Consider the following 10355-nt stretch of genomic DNA (forward strand, 5'->3'; position numbering starts at 1 on the left):
TCAAAAAGTTTTTTCTAATATCTAATCTGTGTCTCCTCCCATTCAGTTTCATCCCATTGCTTCTAGTCTTTCCTTGTGCAAATGAGAATAAAGATGATCCTTCTACAATGTGACAGCCCTTGAGATATTTGTAGACAGCTATTAAGTCTCCTCTCAGTCTTCTCTTTTGCAAACTAAACATTCCCAAATCATGCAACCTTTCCTCATAAGACAGGGTTTGCAGACCGGTCACCATTCTGGTCGCTCTTTTCTGAACTTGCTCCAGTTTGCTGATGTCTTTTTTAAAATGTGGTGCCCAAAACTGGACACAGTATTCAAGATGAGGTCTGACCAAAGAGGAGTAGAGGGCAATAATGACTTCACATGATCTAGACTGTATGCTTCTGTTATTACATCCTAGAATTGCATTTGCCTTTTTTGCTGCTGCATCACACTGTTGACTCATATTCAGTCTGTGATCTATTAGTATACCCAAGTCTTTTTCACATGTGCTGTTGCTTAGCCCTATTCTTCCCATTCTGTATATGCTTTTTTCATTTTTATATAGTACTTTGCATTTTTCCCTGTTAAAAACCATTCTGTTAGTTGCTGCCCACTGCTCCAGATTATTTTTATATTTTTGAATCCTCTCTCTCTTCTCTAGTATTAGCTACCCCTCCTAGCTTTGTGTCATCAGCAAATTTAATCAGTTTATCCTCAATTCCTTCATCTAAATCATTGATAAAGATGTTGAACAATACAGGGCCCAGGACAGAGCCCTGTGGTACCCCACTTGAGACATTCTTCCAACTGGATGTGCAGCCATTTACGACCACTCTTTGGGTCCGATCACTAAGCCAGTTATGAATCCACCAACAGTTGCCTTGTCCATTCCATACCTAGTCATTTTTTCAACAAGGATTGTGTGAGATACTTTGTCAAATGCTTTGCTGAAGTCAAGATATACTATATCTACAGCATTTCCCTGATCCACCCAATCAGTGATTCCGTCATAGAAGGAAATTAACTTAGTCTGACATGACTTACTAGTTACAAACCCATGCTGACTAATTACTTCATTCTTATCCAGGTAGTGACATATATGTTGTTTAATAATTTGTTCAAAGATCTTTCCTGGTATAGAAGTCAGACTCACCGGGTTATAGTTGCCTGGGTCCACCTTCTTCCCCTTTTTGAAGATAGGAACAACATTTGCTCTTCTCCAGTCTTCTGGGACCTCTCCTGTTCTCCAAGAATTTTCAAAGATTATGGAGAGCGGTTCAAAAATTTCTTCTGCTATCTTCAGTACTCTGGGGTGTAATTCATCTGGACCTGGAGACTTGAATTCATTTAGGTTAGCTAAGTGTTTCCTCACTATCTTTCTGTTTATAGATATCCTGGATTCTTCTATTCCCTTAATAGGACAGTGAAGAACAGCAGATGTTACATTTCCTTTCTGAGAGAAAACAGATGCAAAATAGGAATTTAAAAGTTCGGCCTTCTCAACATCCTGTCTTACCATTTCATCATTTTCATCCTGTAAAAATCCTATAGCATCTTTAACTTTTCTTTTACTTTTGACATATCCCCAGATACATGATAAGATCCTGTCTGCAGCCACCACTAGGGGGAGCTCCCTGTTTACAGAGATATATGATAAGATCCTGCTTGCAGCCACCACTAGGGGGAGCTCCCTGTACACAGAGATACATGATAAGATCCTGTCTGCAGTCACCACTAGCGGGAGCTCCATGCATACAGACATACCTGATATGATTCTGTCTGCAGTCACCACTAGGGGGAGCTCCCTGTATACAGAGATACATGATAAGATCCTGTCTGCATTCACCAATAGGGGGAGCTCCCTGTATACAGAGATACATGATAAGCTCCTGTCTGCATTCACCAATAGGGGGAGCTCCCTGAATACAGAGATACATGATAACATCCTGTCTGCAGCAACCACTAGGGGAACTCCCTGTATACACAAATACCTGATAAGAGCCTGTCTGCATTCACCAATAGGGAGACCTCCCTGTATACAGATATACCCGATAAGATCCCGTCTGCAACCACCACTAGGGGGAGTTCCCTGTATACAGAGAAACATGATAAGATCCTGTCTGCAGTCACCAATAGGGGAAGCTCCCTATATACAGGGATACGTGATAAGATCCTGTCTGCAGCCACCACTAGAGGGAGTTCCCTGTATACACAAATACCTGATAAGAGCCTGTCTGCATTCACCAATAGGGAGACCTCCCTGTATACAGACATACCCAATAAGATCCCGTCTGCAGCCACCACTAGGGGGAGTTCCCTGTATACAGAGATACATGATAAGATCCTGTCTGCAGTCACCAATAGGGTGAGCTCCCTGTATACAGAGATACATGGTAAGATTCTGTCTGCAGCCACCACTAGGTGGAGAACCCTGTATAGAGATATATGATAAGATTCTGTCTGCAACCACCACTAGAGGAAGCTCCCTGTATACAGAGATACATGATAAGATCCTCTCTATAGCCACCACTAGGGGAGCTCCCTGTATACAGAGATACATGATAATATCCTGTTTGCAGCCACCACTAGGAGGAGCTCCTTGTATACAGAGATACATGACGAGATCCTGTCTGCAGCCACCACTAGGGGGGGCTCCCTGTATACAGAAGCACATAATAAGATCCTGTCTGTAGCCACCACTATAGGTAACTCCCTGTATACAGAGATACATGGTAAGTGAGGAGCCCCCTTTAGTGGTGACTGTTGTAAGGAGGCTAATGGCCGTGTAATCAATGGGAGGTATGTGTCACAGGGATGGCTGCTCCCTGTGGTGTAACCCAGAGTTTTTCTTTAGTGCACGTAAGCACTAGGATGTTGTTTACTGCACCTGGGTCTGGGTTGCGGGTAGCTATGAGAGATAGGTGGGTCTGACTACCCATATTCCTCACATGTGAGTGTGGTTACAGCCTACATAATGGAGGCTGTTTGGCACATGGTATGTGGCTGAAGGTGTGGAGACCCATTGTCTGTGTGCAGAGAGGGAGAAGCCTTCCTGTGTGTGAGGCTCCAGACCGAGCCTGCGTGCTAGACATTGCCCAGCCTGTGTGCCCACAGGCCTGAGGGAGCAGAATCTGGCTAATGACATTTGTGTTGTTTTGCCTGCTCTAAAGGCTGTGAACCTTTTGTTGTTACTGCTGGGTTTATGGAGTAAATAAACCTGCACAGAATTTTTTTTTAAAGAAGCACGCCTCCTGTTTTTTTCTAGCACACCTGAATGAGTACTATTCCCTACATTTGGTGGAGAATGCGGGCATCGGTTCAGGAGGTACCTGGAAAGATTGCAGTGGGCAGCTTGCTGTGGATTGGCGGGTCCACGAACTGCGGGCGGCTTGCTGTGGATCTGCAGGTCCACAAATTCTGGGCGTTTTGATGTGGATCGGCGGGTCCATGAAGTCTGCAGTGTGGAGCCGTGCAGAGAGATGTGGAGCCATGCAGAGAGGTGTAGAGCTGTGCAGGGTCGTGCAGAGAGGTGCAGAGCCTTGTGGAGCCACGCAGAGTCTGGCAGAGAGGTGTAGGGCCTCGATGTGCACAAAAGTGCAGAGCCCTACAGAGCTGGACAGAGCCTGGCAGAGCAGTGCAGAGCCTTGATGTGCAAAGCCTCGCTGTGCAGAGCCGTGCAGAGTCTTACGGAGTTGGACAGAGCCTTGCAGAGCAGTGCGGAGCCTTGCTGTGAATTAACTGTTGGGACAGATAGACTGCCGTACACAGGCGGTGAGGGGTCTGAGAGGGCATGGGAAGTTCTTGGCGTGCACTCCAAGGAGGGATGGTTGCTCGAAAGGGAGCGGTGACTCAAACAGGGATGGTTGCCCAAAAAAGGGTGGAGTCCCAAAAGGGGGTGGTAACCCAAACAGGCATGATTGCCCAGAAAGAGGTGGTCCCAAAAAGGGGCAGTGACCCAAACGGGTGGAGGTCCAAAAAGGGGCGGCGGCGAATGACTGTTGCCGAGAACTGTGTTCAAACAGTGCGTGTCTGGTATCATGTGTCAACTGTACATCTGACAAGAAGTCACAGAGGTGCTCTGTAGAAGTCAATGGAGAGAGCATGACTGAACTTCTGCACTCAGGGAGCTTGGTGACCCTGGAAAGCACCACACTCCCTGTCTATCTGATTCCCGGAAGGAAGATGGAAGCCCACAGAATCCATGGGGTCGCTAAAGATTATCCGGTGTCCAGGGTAATCATTGAGACACCCACTATAATTTCCAGCCATGACATCCCTGTAGTCCCAGACTTGCCATACCCTGTTGTAATAGGCCAGAATTTGACTGGTTTTGGGACTTGTGGGAGGAAAGGGGAGTGTCTGATTGCTCAGCAGGGTGCTGGAATGACCCTATGGGAGCCCCACCGCAGCAGGCTGTAGGGGTTCTAGATGGTGTGATGAATAAAGAGGAAGAGGTAGCACCACCTAAGGTCAGTGTCCCAGAGTTGGGGGTGACTGGGAAAAAGTGTGGTTCTGACCAACTCTGGGACTTAGCAGAGGTGACCAACAGTGTGACCGTTGAAAACAGGGTAGCTCCAGGAAAGGGATCCGGCACCTGTCTAAATGGGGACTTGTTGTTTCCAGGGTGGCAGGGTGAGTAGTGCTGACTCCTGTTCAGACTGTGACGCAAGCGGAAAAGAGTGCTTTAAGGTGGACCCGGGTACAAATGGCTATTTCTTCATCGCCGGCGACACGGCGGCAGCAGAAAGGCAGGACAGTCTACACCCTCTGAGAAGAGGGGTGAAGAAGAGACAGGGTCAGGAGCAAACAAGGTTAATGTCCTTGATAAGGAGGTCACTTTACCACTGAAAAACCCCAGCACTGAGGTAGTCGATGGCGTGGGGAACATAAAGCTGACCCAGGGTGTTGGTAGAGATCCAATAGCTAAAATGTCAGTTAGAGGACAACTCCAAGAAAAATGGAGAGCATGCAGGAGAAGCTGTCCGATTCGACCACTATCACCCGACATTGAGAGGATCAAATCGACAAACTGACAAAGGAAATATGCATGTGGAAATAGCAGAGCACGACAAGGTCTGTCAACAGCTGCCGAACGTGAGGTTAAAGGTGTCGAGTATGGAAACCGCCAACTCCGCAGAGCTGGATCAGGTGCGTCACCTCTAGCCCGAGCTCTCGGCAGCCAAGGCTCAGCTCAGAGAGGAGGAAGCACAGGAGCAGAAGCTGCTGCATACCATGCGCTCCACCGAGGAGAAGCTGTGCTCTGCTCAGCAGGAGGAAGTGTGGCGCCCCTGAGGCTCAGTCGCCACAGAGGTACTGCACCTCCTCCTGAGGTGTGGTACCCCACCATCCAGGTGAGTTGGAGGCTCCTGACCATGCTCCAACACTCGCATCCCACACAACACAGTAGTTCAGCAAAGCCACATTGCGGCTCCCTCTCTCTTGGTTTTACATAGGACTCTCTTCGTAAAAGAAGACCTACCTCGTTATAGGGACATTTCCAGACACGATGGCCGGACCAGCGTCTATTTTTGCACTTATTGATAATGCTTAATGTTATTTCCTGAATAGAAACTAGAAAGTATTAGTATATGAAGAAAATCCTGATGACAGATTTTATGGAAGTATCTTGAGAAAAAGACATAGTGAATGTTTACAGAACTTTCAATAAAGATGTTGAGGATGTGAATATAGAATCAAAAAGTACAGGTGATGAACCAGGTATCCACGGTTGTCATCCTACGTCTAGAAGAGACAGTAGAAAGAGGAAAATGTGAAAGATAGTGGAAAGGAGATGTGTTGCTAGCAAATGTGAATTGATATTGAGTTTGCTTATATAGCACTATAAATTAGGTAGCATAATTTAAAATTTAGACAGTTAATTTGTTTGTAACGTTCAAGAAACCGTGCCTCCTATATTAGGAAGTTTAGTATAAGACTTGTTTATCCAGCATTACAAAATTTTGTATGCTCCTGTATTGTTAACTCTGCTTAACTTGTAGCCCGCAGATGTGCTGTGTTTAACGGGGGGGTATGTGGCGCCCCTGAGGCTCAGTCGCCACAGAGATACTGCACCTCCTCCTGAGGTGTGGTACCCCACCATCCAGGGGAGTTGGAGACTCCTGACCACGCTCCAACACTCGCATCCCACACAACACAGTAGTTCAGCAAAGCCGCATTGCGGCTCCCTGCTTGGAGTGTAGCAGAGCACCTTTGGCGGCTCCCTGCTTGGAACACGAAACGTGCTGGGAGGCGGGTGGAGTTAGAATATATAAAAGAGCGGGAAGGGTTAGGATTACAGAGCCATTGGTCAGTCAGTCGGAGAGTCACTCAGAGAGGAGTGAGGAAAGAAGATCCCTGGGAGAGGGATGGAGGAAGGAGGTGCTGCAGCAGACCTCAGTGACCTGGGTCTGCTGGCACGGGAAAGGAAAGAATGAGAAAAACATTGAACTGAAACCTGATCTTCCAGGAGAAGGAGAGATTAGTACGGAACGAAGGAGTAAAAGGGAGCAGAGGACGTGGGTTAGGAGAGAACCCGCCTAGAAGTTCTAAGCGCAAGGCCGAGGCCCGGCCCCCGAGGTTGTATGGATGCTAATGGTCCTGCAGCAGACACCGGTGGAGTAGTGGGCTGTAAATGCACTACTCCCATCTAAGACTTGGGGGGCACAACAGCAACTTGGATAGTGAGCCGGGACTCAGGAGTAAGGAGTCCCCGAAGCAGGCTACAGCTGTCTGCCATACAAGTAGAGTTCTTGGGAACATCTGTCAGGAGGCACTCCAGTGTAACTCAGTACTGGGAGTACTTCACACTTACAGGCGCTATAAGAGGAGACGTTCAGAAAGGTACATGTTGGCGGAGCATTGGAAGGGAGCATTCCATCTGACCTAGAGGTTGATTGAGCCTCTGTCCCGGAGGACACAGTACAGAGGCAGGCACCTGTGTGTACTACAGACTGTGAGTAAAGCTTTGGAACTACAAGCCCTGGTGTCCTCCAATGATTCTTGCGCCAACACACCCAGCACTGCTACATCTGGGTGTCAGCCACTACACCGCTTGTGCCTCTCCTCTACTCCTACATCTACGCTGCCCTGGGGCTACAGCTTCACCTGTGGGAAGCTTCACCATCTTGGCTGCAACACACCATCAACCCCAGAGGATCTGCACGCAGCGTCGGCTTAACATCTTACTTGCCGAACACCACAGGTGGCGTCACAAACTATTCATCAATTCTATTTCATTGTTCTTTCACCCCCTTTTGCCATGGAGCCCCAGGACCACGGACCGTGTCACAGCTTCCGTGACAACTCCCATTGAGATCAACGGGCCCGGTGCCGAGTACCCCGATAGCCCTGGCCGGGTGCTCCAGAAGCAGAACATGTGTCTCAGCTGGAATTGACATGCTGCAACAAAGTGCAGGAGTTCCAGGACCTGGCCAAAGAGTTGTCTCGTGAGAAGAAAAAAGTGACAGATTTACACGCCGAATTAAAGCATCTGAAAGAGCAGAAATCTGAGGAAATCGCGGCTTTGGAGTCAAAAATAAGTTCAATGAGAAAAATGAGGACACAAAGTGAACAAGCCCTCCGGGAACTGTCCGCTGACTTGGAGGAGAAGAGCACATGCTTCTCTGGAGAGAGGACAAGCGTTGCTGCCTGGGAGGAGAGCAGGATAAAGTTCTCTGAGAGCTCAAGATCAAGCAGGGGGCTAAGCAGGAGGCTAAGGCCCAGCTCCAGAAATACGTGGACGGCCGGAAAACCGAGCTCTACAGAACGAACTGTCATCCTTTCTCGATCAGATCGCAATGAAGGAGAGTAAGCTGGAGAGACTGACCAAAGAAGTGGCCTCCAGGGAGGAAGAAATCCAGAAGGAGAAGTGCCATGCAGACGGCCTCACAGGGGAGGTCGACAGCTTGAAAAACTGCTCTGACTCAGGACAAGAAGGTCGAACACTATGTCCAAGAAGGTGAGATTTCGCTCTTCCAGTGCGTAGTAGAGGTATCCGAGGACGTGCGGGAAGCTTGTGGCAGTGAGGCTGTGCATGAGGCCTTTAGAAAGGTTGTGGAAGCGTGTAGTGTGAACTGAGCGCCAGAGTCTAAGCAGTTAGTGATACTGTCATCTAGGGAAGTCTAGGTGTAGCGGGTGGCTATCCTGAGTGACATGCACCTACACTGTCTTCGCACGAAACATAGGATCTTGTTGAGGAATGAGGAAGCCGTTCGACGTCTGGAGTGATCTAGGCAGGAGACCCTGTAGTGGAAGTGGGAACAGAGAGTCAGACCAGACAGAAAATATGGGGCCAAGGGAAATGTAACACCGTTCTGACCGCCAGGGGTGGGGGTGGTCCGACAAAGGGGCAACCCTATCAGAGAAGGTGACTGAGTCGGACAACTAACTATTCCAAAAGGGTTTAGTCACAAAGCCTGATTTTGATAGACTGGTTTACTGCTGGAGGCGACCGAGAAGGGTCTCTAGTCGGGTAAGGGAAGGGAAGGAACCGGGAGACGGTTCCCGGTAAAGCCCAACAGGAGAGGTTGATGGAAAGGCAGTTGGTCGTACCCTACCAATTTAGGGGTGAGTTGTTACGGATTACCCATGAGATTCCACTCGCTGGACACTTGGGGATCAGCAAAACTAAGGCCTGGCTGTCTCAACACTTCTAGTGTCCCAAGATGTGGACAGATGTAACCGACTACAGCCACTCCTGTATCACATGTCAAAAAGTGGGGAAGTCAGGGCCTGCTCCCAAGTGTTAGTATTCCGGGTATTTTTCTAAATCATCTTGGAATAACTTTGCCCTTTCTCAAGAAGGAGGTTGCTGTTTCTCTGTGCCCTACTTCCTATTCATTTGTATAAAAACCGGTCCAGGTGCTGCCTTCCTTGCTGGAGTATTTTGCTTCTGCTTCCCGTCAGCTGTGCTGTTTGTTTCCTCAGGGTGCTTCTACTGTGGCTTGGGACATTCTGTGTTCTCTGCTTAGGAAAGCTGCACTCATGCTATCATTAGTCTGTGGACTTTGGAACTTAACCCTCGGTAAGAACTGTGTTTCCGAATTGTGTGTTGCCGCAATCCTTCACTCTCCCAGGTAAGAGCTGTGGGAACTATCATCGACCTTATACTTTGATGTGAACCTGTTTCTGGACTCACTTGTGTTCACGTCACTTCTGGGACTGGTCTCATTGCAGGTTATCAGCATACCGTTTGGGATATTATCACTATGTAAAAATACACCAAGAAACCTGTCTCTGTCTGTTCATTGCCCCACGCTATCAGAATCCTCGAGTTCCGGATTGGGGGGTGGTTCACTGCTTACTGCGCACAGACGACACAGAGACGAGACTGAGGCAGATTTTCGAGTACAACAGGTCCGAGTTTATTGGCCGTCCTAAGAGAAAAATCCAACAATTCATAGAGATTTGGAAAAAAAGTACGTGAACATGCAAATCCCCTTAAAAGGCATACAATTTATTGCAATAATTTGTTAAAAAAAACACTTTCCCAGTGAAAAAAAATGGCAAATGCCAAAAATAGAAAAAAAAAAAAGAAGAAAAGAAGAGAAAAAAAGACATGGTCTAAAGTGTTGCACAGCCCTAAACTAAGGCCTAGCTGATACCTTCCTAACCGTGGAGGTTGGCACCCTAACAGTACGATATTGGCTCCCCCACTCAACGAGGACTATCCCTCGCTTCCCTAATAGTCGCTGATATCACAGGAAGGAAAACAATATTCAAATAGTACAGAGATGAAGAAAACAGAATGCCCTAGGACTAGTGCAGACCAGACATAAATCCCAAAAACACAACAATAAAAATACATATTAACCATATCATGATATCATGTGACCCAAAATATCCTCACAAGGCAAGATCCACAGTTGCTCCCACTCAGGGGGATAGAAGCAGTCAGATATACTGAAAAAATTGGTCACTTATCATATCTATGGAGAACCCTCAACGCGTTTCCCCACCATGGCGGTTCAACAGAAGGTATAACCGATGCTTTCACTGATATTGTTGCTGCTTCATGCCTGATATCACGATGATGGAGGACTAGGTCTTTTTTTCTATTTTTGGCATTTGCCATTTTTTTCACTGGGAAGGTGTTTTTTAACAAAGTATTGTAATAAATTGTATGCCTTTTAAGGGGATTTGCATGTTCACGTTTATTGGCCGTCCTCCTGACAACCGTAGCCATACACCGCAGCACCTTTACAGCTCTCCATATTCAGGCCCGGGTACCTGCACCTTCCTTCAGTCGTAGTGATGTTCCTCGCGGATCTTTCGCTGGGGCTGCCCTAGGCCTATCTACCGCCAGCGCTTCACCAGTCCAAGGTCGTCGTCCAATCGGTACCCCTAGGGCCTCGTCTGTCCTGCGGTTCCTTGTG

Source organism: Dendrobates tinctorius, unplaced genomic scaffold (assembly GCF_039654945.1).
Source record: "Dendrobates tinctorius isolate UK_male_01 unplaced genomic scaffold, ASM3965494v1 ptg000028l, whole genome shotgun sequence".
Taxonomy (NCBI): Eukaryota; Metazoa; Chordata; class Amphibia; order Anura; family Dendrobatidae; genus Dendrobates; species Dendrobates tinctorius.